This window comes from Danio aesculapii, chromosome 7, assembly GCF_903798145.1.
Source record: "Danio aesculapii chromosome 7, fDanAes4.1, whole genome shotgun sequence".
In the NCBI taxonomy this organism is placed as follows: Eukaryota; Metazoa; Chordata; class Actinopteri; order Cypriniformes; family Danionidae; genus Danio; species Danio aesculapii.
In genome coordinates, this window is record NC_079441.1 from 30,889,175 (window position 1) to 30,911,750 (window position 22,576).

At 35.9% G+C, this 22,576-nt stretch overlaps 1 long non-coding RNA gene across 1 annotated transcript; it reads right to left on the bottom strand.

Moving 5' to 3' along the window:
* Positions 1–707: 707 nt before the first annotated feature.
* Positions 708–22,576, bottom strand: LOC130232921 (uncharacterized). Its single transcript, XR_008838147.1, has 3 exons — positions 22,388–22,576; positions 19,025–19,117; positions 708–918 (listed from the first exon to the last, which is right to left on the bottom strand). It is a non-coding gene; the product is annotated as an uncharacterized LOC130232921 (long non-coding RNA).

The following is a 22,576-nucleotide window of genomic DNA, read 5'->3' on the forward strand; positions in this document are numbered from 1 at the left end:
ACATGCTTAGGTCCAAAATAATTTGTTCATTTGTACACTATATAGAATGTATGAATATCAATTTATGAACAGTAATATTTTTACCCTTTTGTAAACAAGATTCTATTTCCTTGTGTTATTTCCTCTGTCTCTCTCTCCATCTCTTTGCAGTAATAGGGCAGCAGGCGACATATTGCTAGGGTACGGTTAATTTAGTAATGGTCTCCTGTGTGGCGAACCGTTAGATTAATAATTAATAAGGCTTATTGAACAGCAGACATGACAGATAGGAGAGAGAGAGAGAAAATGTAGGCATGCTCTAAACGTGAGCAACATGGCGAAGGATGAATATATAGAAGAAACAAGTATAAATAATAAAAGACGCTAAGACATGGTAACATGTTGAAATTAGGCTCACGTAGCATGAGGTCTGGATGCAGAATTAGGTGTCAAGTCACTGGTTGGGAGAGTGCAAAGCAAAAGCTGGCAGTGTGTTGTTTGTGAGTGGAGAAAGTACAGATGGATGTGCTGTTTTAATGAATCTGGATGTGGTGTGGCGTCACAGTGTGGACTCACAGAGCCAATGGGATCAGCTCAGAGCTGCACAGCGCTGACCTTGAAACTGGAATTAGTAGGATGACGCACAGGCCACAGGTGTAGGAAAAGAAAGACAGAACGAGAAATGCAGCTGGAGAGACAGACAGAGAAAAGACAAAGACAAAGTGGGATCAGCCGCAGACTTTTAATGAACACTTAGGGCTTCGCAAACATGTGCAAACATCTCGTATCGTACACCTATAGCTACGTGCCAATATTGTGTTAACGGTTTGCTTGACATCATATGCATGTCGTTTGCTTCCCTTCATGCATATGTGTCCTTCAGGGGCTGGATGTGAAGCAGATGGAGGAGGGGTGGATGAGGAGAGAATGAGAGTCTGCCTGAAATACAGAAAGCAGACACAACTGACTGAATAAATGGCATTTTTTATTAAGTAGCCACCATTATAGAATAACAGCAGAACACTTTTCCTGCATTTTGGCCCTTCATTTATGAGACACTGGACACTTCTGTTTTAGTGGAAACAAACAATCTGTTACCTGTTTACCTGTCTAAAACATGTTTGAGCACATGGCTGTGTCTGAAAGATTAGCAGTTGCCTCACTGACTTGTCAGGCATTGACTTTGGAGGCATGCTGTCAAACAAAATGTAAAATTTATAATTAAAATAGAGGTACTATTTATTTGCAACCTTTACATTTAAAAGGGGTCTGGCTGCAGATGCAATCTGAGCTGCATGCAATGCATTTGAATGGGCTCATTTAACCCCACCCCTAACCCTACCCCTCACAGTGATGTCACTAGCCCCATTGGGTGCATTGTGTCTGACATTGCATCTTTGAGAGATGTAATCTCAGCTTGCATCATAAAGGCAGCATTCAGATACTATTGATAATTGTACCTCTAAGGGTTCACAGTAGTTCCTTAGGGCATTAGTTCCCAATTCCAGTCCTCAGGACCCCCTGCCTTGGGTAAAGTCTAGATTGGATACATCTGTGGACACTCATATCATTCATTCATTCATTCATTCATTCATTCATTCATTCATTCATTCATTCATTCATTCATTCATTTTCCCTTTATTCATCATAAGTCACCACAGCAGAATAAACCGCCAACGTATCCAGCATATGTTTTACATGGCAGATACCCTTGAAGCTGCAACCCAGTACTGGAAAATATCCATACACACTCATTTACACACATAGGGTGTTTTCCCACCTGCCTTATTTAGTTCGGTTGAATTGCACTAGAGTTTGTTTTCCCTCTTGGTGCGGTTCATTTGGACAGGTGTAAATGTAGCAATCGCACTCGCATGTGCATCAAAAGGGGAACAAAAAAGCGTGCCGAGAGCTCCTTGAAGAGGTGGTCTCTGTACGCTTTCAAATGAACCCTGGATCGATTTGTTTATCATGAGAGCATGATCCGAACTAAAACAGACCCAAATGCAAAAAGTACTGCACCTTTTGGCACTAATCCAGCTGCCTAATGAGGTGTGGAGGAAAAATATTTGTTTACAGCACTTTACCAACAATTTTAAAGAGAGAGAGAGAGAGAGAGAGAGAGAGAGAGAGAGAGAGAGAGAGAGAGAGAGAAGGAGAGAGAGAGGGGGGGGGGCATCGCCTGATGGATCGTTGGTAATATTTCCGGAAGATGATCATGTCGCAGTTTAGCAAAATTAATTTACGACTACTCCTGAAGTGATTTGCAATGCACCTTGGCCATTTAGAAAAACGTTCAATCTAACATTTAGGAAATGTGTTCAGTAACATCTGGCCAATGAGTGATGTGGATTTTGTCATATATTTTGCATTTTGGTTGTTTTCAACTGGTTCGAACCAAAGCAATCAGTGTGGTGTGAAACGGCAGATAAATGCTACAATGTATCATTTGTTGCCCTTGGTCTGGACCAAATGAAACAGACCACAGATGTGAAAGCACCCATACACTATGGCCAATTTAGCTTATTCAGTTTCCCCTACTGTGGGGGAAACCGAAGCACCCGGAGGAAAGTCACGTGAACACGGGAGAACATGCAAACTCCACACAGAAATGCCAACTGACCCAGCCAGGACTCGAACCAGCAACCTTCTTGCTGTGAGGCGACAGTGCTAACCTCTGAGCCTCTGTGTCATTCTGATCAATATAGCATACATTTTGTGTCACTGTACAGTAATATTTCATATTTTTACATATCTGTGATGATTGGGTTTAGTGTTGTGAAAGGGGTAGACATTAATAAAATACAATTTAATGACTAATATAATAAATAAAATGAATAATACTCTGTATAATAACTGTATTTACATCACTCGGTTGGGTTTAGTGTTGGGGTGGGGTAGAAGTTAATAAAATACAATTAAAGCTTAATTTAAGAAATAATTATTAGTTACAACCCCCGCCCTGCACATTTTTATATTTTCCCTACTTGACATACATCGGCTCATTAACAGAGAGATCTATCAACTGATCCTAATGTGTCAAATAAGAGACACATGCAAAATGTGCAGGGCAGGGGGTCTCGAAGACCAGAATTGGAAACAACTGCCTTAGCGTGCAATTCTGTACCCAGAACGAGTTATAAACTTTAAAATAGAGGGACAAAAGTTGTTGTGTAGAATCATTTCTTTCTTTAATGCTGCTGCTGCTTTGGAATTAAATATGATGAAAAGCACTATGTGTCACAATTCGGGTGTGTCTAGATGTTGTAATTAGGTGCGTTCAACTTCATGCAGCGCTGCACAGATCGATCAAAATCTGTCTTAAAGTGGTGAAAAGCGGTAGAAATTTTGTCCGGATTGATGCTGCGCCGACGTCATGTGACTGTCACATGTGGCATCAAAGTACCGCGACATCGTTCCGAGATCAGGCGATAGATTCAGCTGGTGCAGCATCTAAAGAGATACTGCAGGAGCTGCGATTACGACACCGATATTACACAATTGGATAGACTCACCGCATGACAACAACCACATGCATTTCACGTTTATTATTGGACAACTTCCTTCCCACAAACGCCCAAACAAACAATTACTTTTTATGCCATCTCTGTCTTATACACGTCATGCTTATTAATAGATGGAAAATATTTTTGTGCAGTAGGCCAAATCATCTTTTTTGTTAAATAATTTGTTTATAAAGGCTAGATTGTTTGCATAGGTTTATTTTTGATCATTTTCATACAGACCCTTTACTGTGTACAAAATTAAATAAATTTAAACGCAACATTATTTATATCTAGCGGTTTCTGTGTAGCTCACTTATTTTGGGAATGTCCTTTTGTTCAATATTTTTGGATCAGTGTGTTTGGATTAATAAATAAATAAATCGTTGATCTCGCCATGTGATTTGTCATCATGCAGCAAAATAAGAACCCGAGGTGTCCAACCTGACAACCTCGTTTGCAGCTCCACCCCCGCCTTCGCTCGGCTAATCTCGTTGATTGCTGCTGCATCAGTGGTTCAAGTCGAATGCACCTAGTGTGTATTTGTTGTGTCATGTGATTCCCCATGTGCAGTGTTTCATGCCCTTCTGTTCATGTCGTGTGATTTCTTTGTTCTGTTTACCCGCCGTTTGTAAATGTTCATAAGTTCCACCTGTGTCACACCTGTGTAACTGTATTCAGTTTAATCGTGTCTTGTGTATTTATACCCCTAAGTTGTCCAGTATTGTTTTGTCCTGCTAGTGTTTGTTCTAGTTCCTGTTGTGAGTGTTTTTATGTCAATAAATAGTAGATTGATTGATTTTGTTTTTGATAACTCCTGAGATCTGTGCTTTTGTGAATGAGCTATTGTGACTCTATGCAAATTGAACAACGGAATTAGTAAGTGACAGAACATCTTAAACCGCATATGGTAACTTCATTTACTTGATTTATTTATTTTATTTATTTATATATTAATTAATTAATTAATTATTATTATTATTATTATTATATATATATATATATATATATATATTTTTTTTTTTTTTTTTTTTTTTGGCTTAGTCCCTTTATTAATCCGGGGTCACCACAGCAGAATGAACCGCCAACTCATCCTGCATATGTTTTACACAGTGGATGCCCTTCCAGCTGCAACCAATCTCTGGGAAACTTCCATACACACTCATTCACACACTACGGACAATTTAGCCTACCCAATTCACCTGTACAACGTGTTTTTGGACTGTGGGAGAAACCGGAGCACCTGGAGGAAACCCACGCGAACGTGAACCCAGCGACCTTCTTGCTGTGAGGCGACAGCACTACCTACTGCGCCACTGCGTCTCCTTTTTATTTAAATATATATATATATATATATATATATATATATATATATATATATATATATATATATATATATATATATATATATATATATATATAATAATTTATTTATTTATTTATTTATTTATTTTTGAGCCATAAAGTTCAAATGTCCTTTAATAACCTCAGGTAATTTTTGTGTATCTGATGCGTATTTTTACACAGATCTCTGTATACAGAGCTTTGGTCAAGATCTGTCCGTAAATACTTTTAACTGTGCCTTTATCTGAAAATAACTGCACACTGGTAAAATGTACATAAGCTGCAAAATGTAAAGAAAAACTACAATAGTATTAAGAAAAACTATAATAGTTTTAATAACTCATTTCTAATAACTAATTAATTTGATCTTTGCCATGATGACAGTAAATAAATTTTGACTAGAACATTTTCAAGACACTTCTGTACAGCTGAAAGTGACATTTAAAGGTTAAACTGGGGTAATTAGGTTAACTAGGCATGTTAGGGTAATTAGGCAAGTTATTGTATAATGATGGTTTGTTTTGTAGTCTATCGAAAAAAATTGCTTAAAGGGGCTAATAATTTTGTCCTTTAAAATGGTGTTTAAAAACTGCTTTTATTCTAGCCAAAATAAAACAAATAAGACTTTCTCCAGAAGAAAAATTTTATCAGACATACTGTGAAAATTTCCTTGCTCTGTTAAACATAATTTGGGAAATATTTAAAAAAGAAAAAAAAATTCAAAGGGGGTTTAATAATTCTGACTTCAACTGTGTATAAAAAATGCTTAATTTGCATTAAAGGTTTAATGAAAAAATAGTTTTTAGAGTGAAAAAAGGGTTCATAAGTTTATTGAATTAATTCTTCCAACTAAGAATATTATTATTATTATTTAAATGTTTATTGTGAAACCCAAATTGGTGCTTCTATGGCATCCAAAAACCCTCTTTTGGAAACATTGTTTTTAATAGAGTTGTCTTAAAGGGAACCCACTATGCAAAAAGAAAAAAAAACCTAAACTTTAATAAGGCTTAAACTGTTAATTATTGGAAGCTATTAGAGAATATAGCCAATCTACATGTAAAACATAAAAAGATTCATTTTATTTTATATTATCACTCCTCAAATCACACAATTTAAAGTCACAGTCAGCAAAACGGCACAATTTGGATCAAAATTTCAGTTTTAAAGAGTTATAAAAAAATATTTGTATGATATTTTAAGCTGAAACATCATATACACATTCTAGGGACATCCGAGACTTATTTTACATCTTGTAAAAAGGGGAATAATAGGTCCCCTTTAAAATTCAATGCTGTGTAGATTATCAATCCTATCATGCTATCATAAGCAATAAGCCAGAAACATGTGAGACATGCCAGTTGTAAATCTGTAAAAAGGTGGACATGTAAATCCACTCTCTAAGGTTTTCTGAAAGATCCAGCAAAACTAATAGTCTTTTCATCAGCCCAGTTAACACGTTTGCCAATACTGAACTGTGGATTGCTTCCTTTAGGCATGGATACGAGACAGCATGAAATGTTTCTGCAGCTGCTTAGACCATGAATATTTAATAAGGTAAGCACTGACGCAGTTTATTATTGGTTGTCTGTTGTTAACAACACGTGGTAGCATTCTAGATCAATATTTTGCCATTTTTTGCATCAATCAGAATATGTTTGAAATGTGGCCTAACCAGAGCCTATTTATAAAGTTTAAGTTGTGTGACTTAACATATACTGTGTTTTGTTTGTTTTTGGTAACCTGGTTATTTTTATTTTGAACCTCTGGTTGGAAACAAATCACCCCAGTATGAATACAGAGTCATCATATGCAGGTGTTGTCTTAATGCAGTATATTAATTTTTCAGAAAAAAAATGACCGTTTGTGGTTAGCCATATAAAGAAAGTAAATAGTGACCAGCATTAAGCTTTTAAAAAGGAACAAAAGTATTTTTAAAAAATGCTTCCTTGCTATGTGTCATTTTTATTGTTCAGGGTTATATACACAGTAGGATTTAGAGAAAAAAAAATGTGTTTACAACGGATTTAACAACAATCTGAAAGGGGCACTATATGACAAAGCATACAAATTGCAAATAAGCTATGAAGAATACAAACAACAACAAAAATATGCATGTTTTGACCTTATTCTTCAAGTGCGTTGTTTTTTTTTTTTGTTTTTTTTTAAGAAGTTCTGATTCAGTTGCCTATTGGAGAAATGACTAGAAATAATAAATGGCAAAAAGCGGTCAAACTGCTTGTTCTACAAACAAGTGTTTATGACTATACAGACAAAGCAGATATAACAATATAATATAATAAGAAAATATCAGTTTGCAACAACAAATAGCAGAACGAGCTGTTTATAACATTGAAAAATGAATGGAAGTGAATGAGACTGGAAATCTCAAGCTTCCAATGGCTGAGCCCACATGTACGTGAAGAGTAAGGTCAATAGTACTTTCTTCTCAGGAATAAATTAATGTCAGAGAAGTGTTTTTCAAAGCTTAGATATGGTTGTATTATTCTAATAACCATATCTGTAGTTCAAAATAGAAAGGAGGTCTGTCAAGCTTTCGAGCGAGGGGAAACAAGCTAAAGTGTTGTGCAAATCTGATACCTGGTATTATAAAAGTTTGGACTGGGTGGTGGAATTTTTTTTTCCCTATTCCAATACCTAAAACCTAAGGGGAGAAATGCCAGCGGGGATCAAGCTCTGTGAGGAGCGCTAAAGGAGCGGAGTTAAGTTGGTTTTGTTTTCGATATTTCTGATACACCTCTTATCCAAAAAAGATCTAAACGTACAAAAATACAAAGCAGGTTATGTTTCCCAGCTGTCTTTTTCTTTTTTTCACTCGATATTGTGAGCACTGTTCCGTTTAAACCCTCGCAATAGAAGTCATAATAATAGCAATCATAGTTCCGTCTGTTTCAAGCTACGAATATTTGAAATTACACATCAACAGTACAAAACCGAGATGTGATCACAACCTGCGCACTTGCGATCAATATACTTCACCCGCAGCTGTTTTTCAGTTATTTATAACCCTCATGTCCATGTCAGAGCTACAATTCACTGATGTTTTCTCCGGTCTTTTGGAGATTTAGTCATTGGTGATGGCATTATAGCGGGTTAGTGTCTGGTTTTATATTTGGTGTCTGATAAATATTTGCTGGTAGGGAAAATCTATTTGTTCACTTCTGCTATTTATACTTCGATTTGCATTTCAATGTATTTATTTCTTCCAGTTAACTGCAAATTAGATTAGAAACCGGATAAAGAGCACATAAACATGCTGACAGTTATAGGTACTGTACACTGTTATGGGTCAATGATGCTAATATTCGGCACAAATCCATCAATTTCCCCTTTCTGGCTGTTCTTTCTATCAATAAATTATATAGAAGCACTGTCCATGCGTGTTTCCTCATCAGTTAGTAACGCTGTATTTCATTGCACAACGATTTATCTATCAGGCCTTTTGGCTAAAAAAAAGAGAAATAAAGGTTTAATTAGTTATTATTAGATTTTTTTTCTAACTTCACCTCTCCTGCTGTGCATGAACTAAGCTGTTGAATGGTCAGCGTATGAGGCGGCTAGGCTAACCTAGCTTCAATTTTGATTAAGTTATTTTCTAATCGGTTGCCTATTATGTCGTGAATATACCCCTGTAATCCATACTGCAGTCCTTTTTTGTCTGGCTTTCTCGGATATCTCACCTATTCGCCAAAAATGACTAATTATATCCCCGGCAATGTCTGACACCGGCGCATTCATATTGTAACAGATTTGCCAGGCACGAAAGCTTGACAGGCATAGCAACAGTAACTAAGGAGGGCGGGGCTTAGCGAAGGGTCAATTGACAACACAACAATGTGTATTCAGTAACAGAAAAATGAGTTTGAGAACAAACTCCTGTGCGTAGTGTTCTGTTCTCAATTAGTGTCCACATGCGTGAGTTAGTCATTTGCATAATACACACCCACACCAGCTCAATATATGTGGCACTTGTCCAGAGTAATTTAAAGATTTTGCGTTTTTATGATGCTAGGCAGCCATATTTTATCAACAATCTTGATGCTCAGGCACTTTTCTGCACAGAGTTGACTTATTTCCAACTGCAGGAGTGATGTGATCACCAGCAATTTAGCCTAGAACTACAGTACATATCCCATCATTCCCTGCAGTCACACACCGGTTTCAGGGCACATGTTCGTGAATGAGAGCGATTGTCTTGTTTTCCAAAATGAAGTGTGTATTTCCTGAAAACAAGTAATCACAAAAAAATGACACTTTAAAATATTATTTTGCATGTTTTGACATTTTATATCTGAAAAATACACAATATTTTTTGCTTGTCAGGAAAATGCTTCTTGATTTTAAGAATTGTTTGATATTTGGACCAGAAACAAGACACAAATTTTAAGTAGGAAAAGCATTTTTTTGCCGTGTTGACAATGCCAGAGCAAACTTGTTTTCAGTGAGTTAGTCTCTGAATCATGATTCGTAGATCTGGATGTGGAGAGTCTCCTCCTCTTGTTCTCTGTCAATGGATGAGTCACCAAACCCGCACAGACACAGTGAGACATAGATAAGAGACAGAGACAAACGGGACATATAACTGTTCTAAAGGCCTGTTTACATGAAGGATGATAATTGTAATGCAGAAGGTGGATAATTGGTATAATTCGACAAGTATTGACCTTATTCTTCACATACGAGTGGGCACAGCCATTGGAATCGTTTTGACTTGAGATTTCCAGTCTCAGTCATTTCCATTGATTTTTAGATGTTAAAAACCGCTTGTTATGCTGCTTGATGTTGCAAACTGATATTTTCCAATTATATTCTTCTTCTTTTTATGTATAGTCATGAACACACTTATTTGTAGAGCAAGCGTTTTATTACTTGTAGTCACTTCTCCCATAGGCAAATAAATCGGTAGTTCTAAAACAATTGAAAAAGACAAGCGTATATCCACATTGCAGAATAAGGTCAATAGCGAGGTCAACTCTACATTTATAGCTTAATTATAGCACACATAATATTAGATATTTCGGGGCAGTTGAATGCTTGATTGGCTGGTGAGCATTCTAAGGTGTGTAATTATTTTCACAGAACCACACAGCTAAAATAGTTCCAGGCAGATCTTGACTACATTACAATTCCATATCACTGCACCAAAGCCTTCAACCGTCAAAAGGCAAATCAAAACAAACAAAAGGCTATGGATGAGATGGGTAAAAAAATAGTACTACACACAGGACCTGTTTGAGAACAAAAACCTGACAAATGTCTTGAAATTCAACATCAGTGAGTGGTAACCATGTTATAATGAGAATAACTGATTCCTTTCTGTTGAATTATTAAAAAAAGAGATCACACCACTTTAGGTTCTATTTTGTAACACCCCTCATCACTATATGAGTATAAAACATTTAACAAAAAAATTGAATGTGTAAAAAATGTGGTTTTGAGAAAGATATTTGTATAACAACACTATATCTCATGCCAATTTGTAACTTTGATTTTGTGGCTAATTCATATGAATTGATGTATGATTTAATTTCTACATTTTAGTAGGATTTGCTCATCTCCCAATGACTGTTGGATTTAGGAGTGAGGTATTGTCACTCCTTCTAAAAATCGTACATTTTTGTATGACTGAACTCAGAATTATAAATTCTTTTGAATTAGTAATTAAACTGACAAAATGTAAAAGAAGCTAAATTTCTCGTGAGATCAGGCTGTTAATTCATTAGACCAACTGAGATTGGTCATAGTATTTTTATAGTATATTTTTGCTGTTTTGTAGATTTTGATTTTGATTGGTCCACTGTGTCATTTAATCATTCTCTAGAAACAGTTTAAAGATTCAGTCTTTTCATCAACTCTTGACCTTCTATAACTAACAGTCTGTATTCCATTTTCTGTTCCATCTAAAAAAATTGCTCTGGTTGTTTAACTTGAACACTTTAAAAATATATATGTTCTTGAAAAAAATATATTTCTCTAACAGTCCCTTTTTATTTTTTATTGTATTTTAACTTCGTTTATCTGACCTTCTAGCAATGTTGTATTTGTACTACTATTATGTATCGAAAAAGAAATAAAACTTTTGAAAATAAACCAAAAAATAAATTATATTTAAAAATTTTTAATTTTTTAATTCACATACCATACTGCTGAAACAAAATATGTAAATATTAAATGAAAATATTATTGATTTAAATATAAATTAAATGTGTAATAGCTCAAATTAAATTATATTTATAAGTTAATTTAATATAATTAATCTGAATTATAAATCATATAATTAATCTGTGGCACAGTGGTTAGTGTTGTTGCCTCACAGCAAGAAGTTCACTGGTTCGAGCCTCGGCTGGGTCAGTTGGCATTTCTGTGTGTAATGCATGTGTGAATGAGTGTTTGGGTGTTTCCCAGTGATGGGTTGCAGCTGGAAGGGCATCCGCTGCGTAAAACATGCTGGATAAGTTGGTGGTTCATTCCGCTGTGGTGACCCCTGATAAATAAAGGAACTAAGACGAAAGAAAAATGAATGTATGAATTATCCTGAAATATAAATTGTATCTAAATATTTCTGCCCTTCTAAGAACAACACTATATTCTGTTTACTTGCATTATTTTTCCATCTCTCTCTGGGCATTGATTCATAGCACAGCAATCATACAGTATATCCACCTTAATATGCTATTTGTTTATAATCTATTTCCCTTTTTTAAATTGCTGCAATTGTTACAGAATGTTTCCTCTAATTCTTGCTCTTGTTTTTCAAATTTCCTCTCATAAAATAATGCACATACACTTTATAATTAATAATGGCTGTACTCGAGGGGGGGGGGGGGGGGGGTATTCACTGAATATGACAAGGCTCAGACAACATTCAGAAAAAAAAATAGGTAACTACAAAAAAAATGAGAAATTGAATACAAATAGATAGGAACACGATGTTCAAATCATATGACGTTGTTGCTGTGAGAAAAAAAAAGCTGGAATAAAGTTTCCAGAGAGACACTCACTGGAGAGTTCATTGCTTCGAAATGACTGTGAAATGTTCAATTCATAGTCAATAGTCTTGCCAACGTCATTTGGAGCCCACACAAAGGTGCGTAATCATAACAAATTCATAATATCTCATAACTCTGCAGCCCTTTACTAGCACACTAAATGAAAATAAGATTTCAGAAGCACGTCAGTGTTGCTGGCGCTTTGGCAGGGTCTCACTGCAGAAATGAGAGTGTCAGCAAGTCCCCGCACACCTACACACACACACACACACACACACATTTAAAACAAACACACATTGTGCTCATTCCCAGTAGATTTTTGACACACTGCGGATGCTATGTTGTTCAAAAGATTGTTAAAGACAAGACTAAAAGAACGGTTGCTGAACATGTTTGGATTTGACTCCAGCAACAGGAGCTGAGCCTTGGCCAGTGCTCAGGATAAAATATTAATGAATGTCAAATTATATTTATGTACACTTGTCCACTGAAGTCCCTTGATAGTGAGTCATTTCAATTTGCAGACATTTTCAACACTCTGTTTTCTATGTAGGAATTAGGCATGCAAGTGCAGAAGGAGGAAAGACTGAAGCTGTTTGCAAGTATTGGGTTTTAATATCATTTTTCAAATAGTGTCGTAAACTAAAAATAAAAATTAGTTTTACTATTTACTATTAATATAAGTTCGAAAAATAATGCTTCATGGAAATATTAAATGGGGAAAAGTTAATATTTAATAAAATGTCAATAAAAATAAGAGATGTTGCCTAGGCTGACAGAAATAACATACTGAAGTATTAAAACGGCTGCAAGTAAAACTTAAATATTTATATTATGAAATATTTAAAAATATGACCAAATGTTCTCACAAGTATAGTAAAATACTAAATTTTATTATCTAAAAAGGGCTTATCTGTAAATGGTTAAAGGTCTGTTTCATCTCTGTGCTACATCAGACAGATTGCATTATTTTTATCTGTCTGTCATAATTTTTTTTATTCCTTTTTAAAATATTTGATACCACTTTAGTTTAGGTCACAATTCAAAGTCTTAATAAACCATTAACTAACACTTCGAGCTTGCTAAACTATTAAATAGCTGTTTATTAATAGTTATAAGGCAGATGTTGGGTTCAGGTTTTAGGTAGGATTAGGGATGCAGAATAAGATCATACTTAATAACTACTAATAAACAATTAATATTGCAATAATAGGAAGATAATAAGTCAGTAGTCAATAGCATGAATAGTGACCTAAACTAAAGTGTGACCAAACATTTTAAACCGTTATAAATCTGTTTTTAATCATTTAAATTCTTTATTGTATTAGTTTTTTTTATACTTATTGTTTGTTTATTTAATGATCCTATCGTTTATGTAAAGCACTTTGTATACCATTGTGTATGAAATGTGCTATATAAATAAAGTTGCCTATTTTTAAGATTTTACAGTAGGTCTCACATCTATTTTTAAGTATTTTAGGCCCAACTTATGGTTTCATGCACATCGCTAACTTTCTAATATTTCACATAAACAGTGGCTACGTTAACAGGGGCAGGTAAACTGATAGTTTTTCAGTCATGTGACCTGCACAGGGACTTTGCCGGCAAATAAACAATGGTGTATAATGGGATGTAATTTTCATCTGTTTCAAGCTATAAATATTTGAATCACGTAACAGAGATGTGTATGATCACAAACTTTAAATTGTGGATCCATACACCGCACCCTCAGTCATTTTTCAGAAAATTAAAACCGTAATATTCTTATCATGCTCCAATTCAGCAATATTTACATCTATCCCTTGCATATTCCAGCATTATGGGTGTAAGTGTCTGCTTTTATATTTGGTGTCATATAATTTCGCTTGGATTAATGTTTGCTGGTAGGGAAAATCTATTCATTCACTTCTGCTATTTATACTTTGACTTTGCATTTCAATTTATACTTTAATTGCACTTGACCTGCAAATTGGAATTAGAAACTGTATAAAAAGTATACAAACGCACTGACAGTTATAGGTACCATACACTGTAAAAAATAAAAATCAATAAAATTTACGGTAAAAAAAAGGCTGCTGTGTTTGACAGTATTTTACCGTAAAAAATACGGTACAAACCGTAAAAGTAATTTCTTATTTTTACAGTAAACTACCAGTTACATAATGAACAAATGCTCATCCCAAACAACTTTTCCCACAATCAGAAAAGTGTATCAGTGTATAGAAGGTGCTCAGTGTCATTCACACAGCTACAAAACACCAGTATGGTAACACGCATAAAATTAAAGTCATGAAGTAAACATTGTTTATCAACATTAGACTTAAATTAGACATAAATCTGTAATGTACATAACTGATGGGGAAAAAACTAATAAGATCCATAGTAATGTTAACAAAAAGCATAGATTATGTGCCGTGCAGGGAATTCTGGAAAAGTCAATTTAAGGTTATTCACAGTATATATTGAGGAAACATGCTGTTAACCAGGTTATGGATTTTTACTGTAGCATTTTTACAGTGTACAGTAGATTGTTATGGGTCAATGATACCACCATTTGGCACAAATACATACATTTCTACTTTCTAGCTGTTCTTTTTATGAAGGAAGTATTTAGAAGCACAGCCCAGGCATGTCTCCTCGTAGGCCAATAACGATATCTAAGAGCAGAACAATTATCCAGCTTTTTTTACTAAAATAAGATAGAAATTGCTCAGCTCGTGACTTGCCGGTCAACGGGAGATAGTAATGTTTTGCCCGCCAGGGGTGGGCGTTCCCCTAAAATTATCAATTGCCTTATGTAGAAATCAGGATCAGATTACATATTTCATTAATAAAATGAAAGCGAAAGAATTAAGCTTTTTTTATTATTATAACACTAACACACAGAAAAACTGTGGAGATTGTGATCCCCAATGAATCCTGTGAGCTTTAAGTGGGTCTGCTGGAAGTGACACCACAAGCTTCCAATGCGGCGCACAGAGAATATGCGCTGAGGCAGTAATCGAGATCCTTTGTCACACTGCTTTTTTTCACACTGAGAAAACAGAATGAACCCAAAATTATGGTCTCACCATGATTATTAAAGGTTACAGTTTCAGCAATATTCATGCGTTTGCTGATCCCTGACATGGAAAGCCACATATCTGATTTATGTTCTGTTTGCTTTTGTGTGTCCTTTCAATCAGATCTGCAAACCACATTTCCCAAAGCCCCAAACTCTCATTCCAGGTTGCAATGCATGTGGAGGAACATGATGTATAGATCTGATCTTTGTATTCTCTCTCTCTCTCTCTCCTTTTTCCCTCTGCATTTTCAATGCGCCGCCACAGTGTGTGTTGTGAATGAAGCGGAGAGCGAGCGTGATGGAGAGAGAGGGAGAGGGAGAGAATGAAATAAAGCATTTGGAAGGTGAGTCATAACTCAATAGCCTTATACGAGTGCAGCATGGTGGGTGTGAATGACGTACAGACTCTATTCTAGAATCAGCTGTGGCCATGAAAATAACATTCCAGGGTCCCTGACTAACCTGCTGCTCGGCTCTTAAAGCTTCACACCTCTAAGTGATAAATTGTCGGCCTCAGATTAAGATGTTGCTTTCCTTTCATTGGATACACGCACACACACTGCCGTTTGCATTGTGCATCTGCTGTTATTGCTGCCTTCAGTTTGGGTACATTCTTCAAGCTTTGTGGTCAGAGAAACTCAGTGAACCCGAGCGTGATTGCATTGCAGATGTTGTTCAGGTCATTGATGTGATGATCATTCCTTCTGTCTTGTCTATCGAAAAATGCATTAGATACTTAATTAGAAGTATACATGTACTGTATAATGATCTCTCACACACCTCTTTGATGATATATGGGGGCACGCACTAATTTAAAATTGTCAAGGTGATGTGGTCAGCGTGCAAACATAATTAAATTTTTCCAAAAACACTATATATTAGGGGTGTAATGTTACACTAAGTCATGCTTCAGTGTGTACCTAAGTTTTGAGGACACATTTCGGTACGTGTACGCCAGTGGTGCCTAACCTTTTTATTACAGCGACCAGTCAACGATTAACAATTCCTAGGTGTCCATCAACGATTTTCTCCAAGGATGACAAGCTGACAAAATATTGCTGTAACTCTGATACAAGTTTTATTTATGGACAAAATTACAATGCATTGCAGTGTTTGAGTTATCTGTGTTTCTGAGATAACTAATCAACCGAGATGTGTATATTCCATACACAGTATGAAGCTGATCGGTCAGTTCTTGTCACGTGACTTGCCGTGCACTCGTGGCATTCATTCACCTGCGTTTGTCTGGACGGCGCGAGTGCATCACGACACTTGAGCACACAAGCTGTGCACCTCCATTGGAAATAATGAACTTGCACAAACTCTAGAAAAGCGATATGCATATGGCCCCTAAAAGGCTGCTGTCATTTGCGTTGTCAAGCAATTGATCTTCTTGCACAGACATGATGAATTCACCTGATTTATTGACAAATGGGTTGCTGATCCATTGCTTAGCAGTGTGCGGGTCCTTCACTGGGCCTTTAACCCTTAGCAAAGAAACTTTTCAAAGAAGTTTCTTACTCATTTTGTTGCTTGTTGGTTAAATTTGTGCACTCAAGTGACTGAGATGTAAGTGAGAGAATACGGTCATTTTTTAAAATATATATTTTTTTTAATAGTCAAAGATTTTGACTAAATGGAAATAATTAATGATTTCTTGTGTGGCCTGAAACCAATTGATCCATGGACCAGTACTGATCCACGGCCCAGTAATTGAGGACCACTGGTGTACGGTACAACAAGAATAAACATCTAATAATAATAAATATCTACTGCTAGTTTTTTTGTTGTTTTTTGGACAGGCAGAGGTTTTTTTTTTTTTTTTTCAGTTTTAAAGCTTAGTGAATCTAAAAATTTAACACACAATTATTGCAGTGGTTAACACAATCGCCTCTCAGCAAGAAGGTAACTGGTTCGAGCCCCGGCTGGGTCAGTTGGCGTTTCTGTGTGGAGTTTGCATGTTCTCCCCGTGTTTGAGTGGGTTTCCTCTGGATGCTGTGGTTTACCCCACAAGTCCAAAGACATGTGGTACAGGTGAATTGGGTAGGCTAAATTGTCTGTAGTGTATGTGTGTGAATGAGTGTGTATAGATGTTTCCCAGTGATGGGTTGCAGCTGGAAGGGCGTCCGCTGTGTAACACAAGTTGGCGGTTCATTCCGCTGTGGTGAGCCCAGGGTAAGAACGTGAATTGATAGATTAAATTATGTGACTATATAACAAACTGGGTTGGAGGTATAAACTTCTAGTCTTTTTTTCACAATTCTAAGATTACATCTCCTGAATCACAGTATTTTCTCTGAATCTCAAATCTTATTCCACTGAATTATGAGAAATCATTTTAGTTACACTTTAGTTTAGGTCACAATTCATACTGTAACTAGTGGCTTATTACCTGAATATTTATTAAGATATTAACTGTTCATTAGTAAGGGAAAGCGGGGCACAAAACACTTTTTGGTTTTGGCCAAATAATGAAGAAGTAATGGGATTAGACAAACTATTTTTTTACCAGCAACACACAAGCCTCTCCTACAAATGAGCACTGAAAGTATGACCGCCGGACCAATGGTTTCACTGCAGTATTGCCAAAAGTGCCAGGAGTAAAAATGTTACTATTTACTATTTTGTTATCGTTCTACCGCACCTGTTGGGCAAGTTGTAAGACATGCTTAAAGTCAGATTTCACATAATTAATTAAATTTAGTTTACTTTAAATAGTATATTTCCTCAGCACCTAACTCTTTTTTGGTTATTTTACATATCACAGCATGTTTATTTATTTATCTATTTAACACATTTGGATTTATTTGCATTATTATCCATTATTGTACACTGCATTTATTTGCATTATTAGAAATAAAATAAATTTTTTTCTATTAAAAACATTTTTAATTTAAAAAGTTCTCAACATTACACTCAAAATTCAATAATTATTTTGTTAGTTTAACTGGTGTCCAACAGTATGGTGGCTTAACTTAACTAACCCCGCTATGTCGTGTTTTCCTCAAAACTGGCTAGCAGTCACTGTGTATTTTTTACATCTTTCAAATGGTTCCATCTTTTAGTCTAGAAGACAGTAATAATAAAGTATAATAGAGTATAATAAAAAATACTTTTATGCTGCAAAATGGTTTCTCCTGTGTTTCTCATCCAAATTTCGCCAAACTTTTGCAATAATTGGCTGCTGACAGTGTTGTAAAAACCTCGGAAGCATGCCATGTTTAACCCTTAAAACTCAGTTATATTGTTGGCGCCAATAGCCTAGTGGTTAAGTGTGCCGACATATTCTGTAGCACCATGGTGCTCACAGCGACCCGAGTTCAATTCCCAGCTTGAGGTCCTTTGCCAACCCCCCCCCCCCTCTCTACTTCTAACTATTTCCTGTCAATTCTCTGCACTATTCTATCCATTTGAAGGTTAAAAACCCCTAAAAAAATTATAAAAAATAAACTCTGTTATGTTTTACCCCGCGTTACTTTGTGCCCCGCGCTCCCCTAGTTCATCTTATTCTGCAACCCGAAACTTAAACCAACTTCTACCTTGCTAACTATTAATACAAAGCTAATTAGTAGTTTTAAGTTAATGTTTTGTTACTGTGAATTGTAACCTAAATTGTTACCCGAATATTTGTCTGTCTTCTTTCCTGTTGTAAAAATGGATTTCTACTTGTATATGTATGCATGTCTATACTGTATGCGTGACACACTTTATGGATATTCCTGTTTTAAACTCTGCTTTATGTTGATGACATGTCAGTGTGCATGTCTCTTATCTGTGATATGACTAAGGAAGCCAGGCCAGATTTATTCCATCTCTGTGGAGTTTGAGGTGTTTGGCTGTCTCTGCATTAATGAACGGGATTTGGCCTAAGCCCTAAAGATCTCACGCTTCCGTCTGTTAGACATCTGCGGAAATTACAAACGCACAACACTCACTCGCAAAGCAATTTACGACACTGTAATATATAGTCAAAAGAAATCCAATGGAGATGAAACATCAGATTGACAAAATAAAGGACATCTGCTTTTGATTGGTGATATCTGAACACCTTCAACTTAAACCTGTTAAAATGAGGAAGTCAGTGGTGGCCTTCTAGAGCCGTTGACTCAGATCCAGGTACTTACATGACAGAACTACCAATTAGGTGCTTCATAGGGTCTTGTTAGCCTGTGTGTTCTCTGTCCAGTGTTAAGTTTCTCACACAGAACACTGTGCGCCTAGAGGGAAGGAAAGCAAGAATAAGAGAGCAGAAATCACATGTCTTCAAGTTCTGTAGTGTGGACGTGAGGGATCAAACGCAAGACAGAGTATGACAGGGATTTTCAAAGGTTTTTGGACCCTTAAATGAATCTCTTGTGAGGCACAGTCTTATTAAAAGGCAGGGAGGGAAGTGCAAATGTTATGCAAGTCATTTGAGAGAAAAAAATTATAATGAAGACTGGCCAAATATTAATATTACTATAAATTCATTATGAGGTGTCACATGAGGCCTAAATAAGGAAATGTTAGGAATATATGGGTTGATGACTTGACGTTGCATTTTGAATGTTTTGCATTTATGAATATAATGAGTATTGACATCGTTTAAAATGCAGTAAATGGTTAAACATTTATTTGTCTTTCGTTGACCTTCTTATAAAAACTGCTTTATACAGTTGAAGTCAGAATTATTAACCCCCCTAAATAATTAGCCTCCCTGTTTATTTCTGTTTAATAGAGAGAAGATTTGTTTAACACATTTCTAAACATAATAGTTTTAATAACTCATTTCTAATAACTGATTTATTTTATCTTTGCCATGATGACAGTAAATAATATTTGACTAGGTATTTTCCAAGACACTTCTATACAGCTTAAAGTGACATTTTAAAGGCTTAACTAGGTTACTTAGGTTAACTAAGCAGGATAGGGTAATTAGGCTAGTTATTGTATGACAGTTTATTGTTCTGTAGACTATCGAAAAAAAAAATGCTAAAAGGGGCTAATAACTTTGACCTTAATGTTTTTAAAAAAAATAAAAACAGCTTTTATTCTAGCCGAAATAAAACAAATAAGACTTTCTCCAGAAGAAAAAATATCATCAAACATACTCTGAAAATTTCCTTGCTCTGGTAAACATCATTTTGGGAAATATTAAAAAAAGAAAAATAAATTTAATGGGGGTCTAATAATTCTGACTTCAACTGCATATTAAAGCCAACTCTCAAAACTGTTCTATGGTGTGACTGTCAAACACAGTTTAATAAATTGCAACCTATATAACTTAAAAACATCATTAAAAAAATAATAAATACCTCAGATAGATTTTTTTAAAATCATAAATGATTTCATGCTGACATATTTCTCTAACAAATGAAAAATGTGTTGCCTCATATAATCTCGATTAACCAAAAATCACATTGTATTTCATACTAATCTAATTTAGCTAAATCAAACGAAAAGCAAATTAATATTTTCATTCATATTTCATCTAAACATGCAAATTCCAAGTCACATTTCTTTGATGCCCACAGTGTGCTCAAAGTACACATTATTTTGTGGCATTTTATTAATCAGAGTGAAAAGTTTTATCATTTTATTTGTCTTTGTTTTATTTTTGCCCTGTGCTTACCAAAAATAAGCACTAGGGACATATACTTATCGGCCACTTTATTAGGTACACCTTAATAGTACCGGGTTGGACCCCCTTTTGCCTTCAGAACTGCCTTAATCCTTTGTGTCACAGATTTAACTAGATACTGGAAATATTCCTCAGAGATTTTGCTCCATATTGACATGATGGCAGCACACAGTTGCTGCAGATTTGTCGGCTGCACATCCATGATGCAAATCTCCCACTACACCACATTCCAAAGGGGCTCTATTGGATTGAGATCTGGTGACTACGGAGGCCATTTTAAAACAGTGAACTCATTTTCATGTTTAAGAAACCAGTCTGAGATGATTCACGCTTTATGACATGGCATGTTATCCTGCTGGAAGTAGCCATCATAAGATGGGTACACTGTGGTCATTAAGGGATGGACATGGCCAGCAACAATACTCAGGTAGGCTGTTGCATTGACACGATTCTCAATTGGTACTAATGGGCACAAAGTGTGTCAAGAAAATATCCCCCACACCCTTACACCTCCACCACCAGCCTGAACTATTAATACAAGGCAGGATGGAGTCATGCTTTCATGTTGTTGATTCCAAATTCTGACCCTACCATCCAAAAGGCAGCAGAAATCGAGACTCATCAGACCAGACAACGTTTTTCAAATCTTATGTTTTCCAGTTTTGGTGAGCATGTGTGAATTATAGTCTCAGTTTCCAGTTTTTAGCTGACAGGAGTGGCACCTGGTGTGGTCTTCTGCTGCTGTAGCCCGTCTGCCTCAAGGTTCAACATGTTGTGCGTTCAGAGATGCTTATCTGTGTACCTTGGTTGTAACGAGTGGTTGAGTTACTATTGCCTTTCTATCAGCTGGAACCAGTCTGGCCATTCTTCTCTGACCTCTGGCATCAACAAGGCATTTGTGCTGTTTTTTTTTTCGTGCTATTCTCTGTAAACCCTAGAGATGGTTGTGCCTGAAAATCCCAGTAGATCAGCAGTTAATGAAATACTCAGACCATCCCGTCTAACACCAAAAACCATGCCACGTTCAAAGCCACTTAAATCACCTTTCTTCCCCATTCTGATACTCAGTTTGAACTGCAGCAGATCGTCTTGACCATGTCTACATTCTTAAATCCATTGAATTGCTGCGATGTGATTGGCTGATTAGACATTTGCGTTAACAAGCAGTTAGACAGGTGTACCTGTTTTTTCATGTTTCCAGTATAACAATCTGACACATATTTACTTTATATGTTTCCAGTTTCTGTTTAACATGGTAATTACTTAAAGGTGTGAACCTTTAAATAGAATTAATTCTTACAATGACAAAATATTTACTTTATGATTTGCTGACTAGTCATTAAACAGTAGAATGAAAATGTTTGTTTGCTGAATAGCTTAAACATAAATGAAAAACTTTTGATGAATAACTTTGACAACTCTAAATGTGAAATTTCTAAAATCTAAAGTGCATCAGAATTTAAAACCCCCTTTAGTACAATCCAAAACAAAATACATAGTACATGTAGCAATAGAGAGAGGGTAGTTACACAATTTCATTGCTACTAATATAATTTTAAGCAGATTAAGCAACACTGCTGTTTTTTAGTCGCAGTTTTAAAGCAGTTGTGGTAACATAATGTTGGCACTGACAGAGAATCCCCTTGGTTAGGAAACAGTTTAATGCGATTTTTTTTTAAATACACGTAGAGCAGCTGCATGCAAAGTGTCAAGAGCTCCACTTAGCACTTAAGAAACAAAGTTCAACAGCTTCACACGAGGAGCCAGACCACATCAGAGTTCAGAGAGTCTCAAAGAGAGCCAATATCTGTAGCAGATAGCTAAAAAAATAGAGGAAATTGAATGTAATCAAAATAAGGACCCTTACCTGCTAGGCATGCTCATGTCACTCACAAAGACATAAAAGCAGCCACACGTTTCCCAACAGGAGAAAGTCTGCAGGTGCTTCTTCTAAAGGACTCCACCGGGAAAGTTGTCTGACTTCTTTTTGCATTATAAGATGCCCCAAACATGACCAGAAGCTGGGATAGGAGTCTGGGAGAGGCAGAGCTCCACA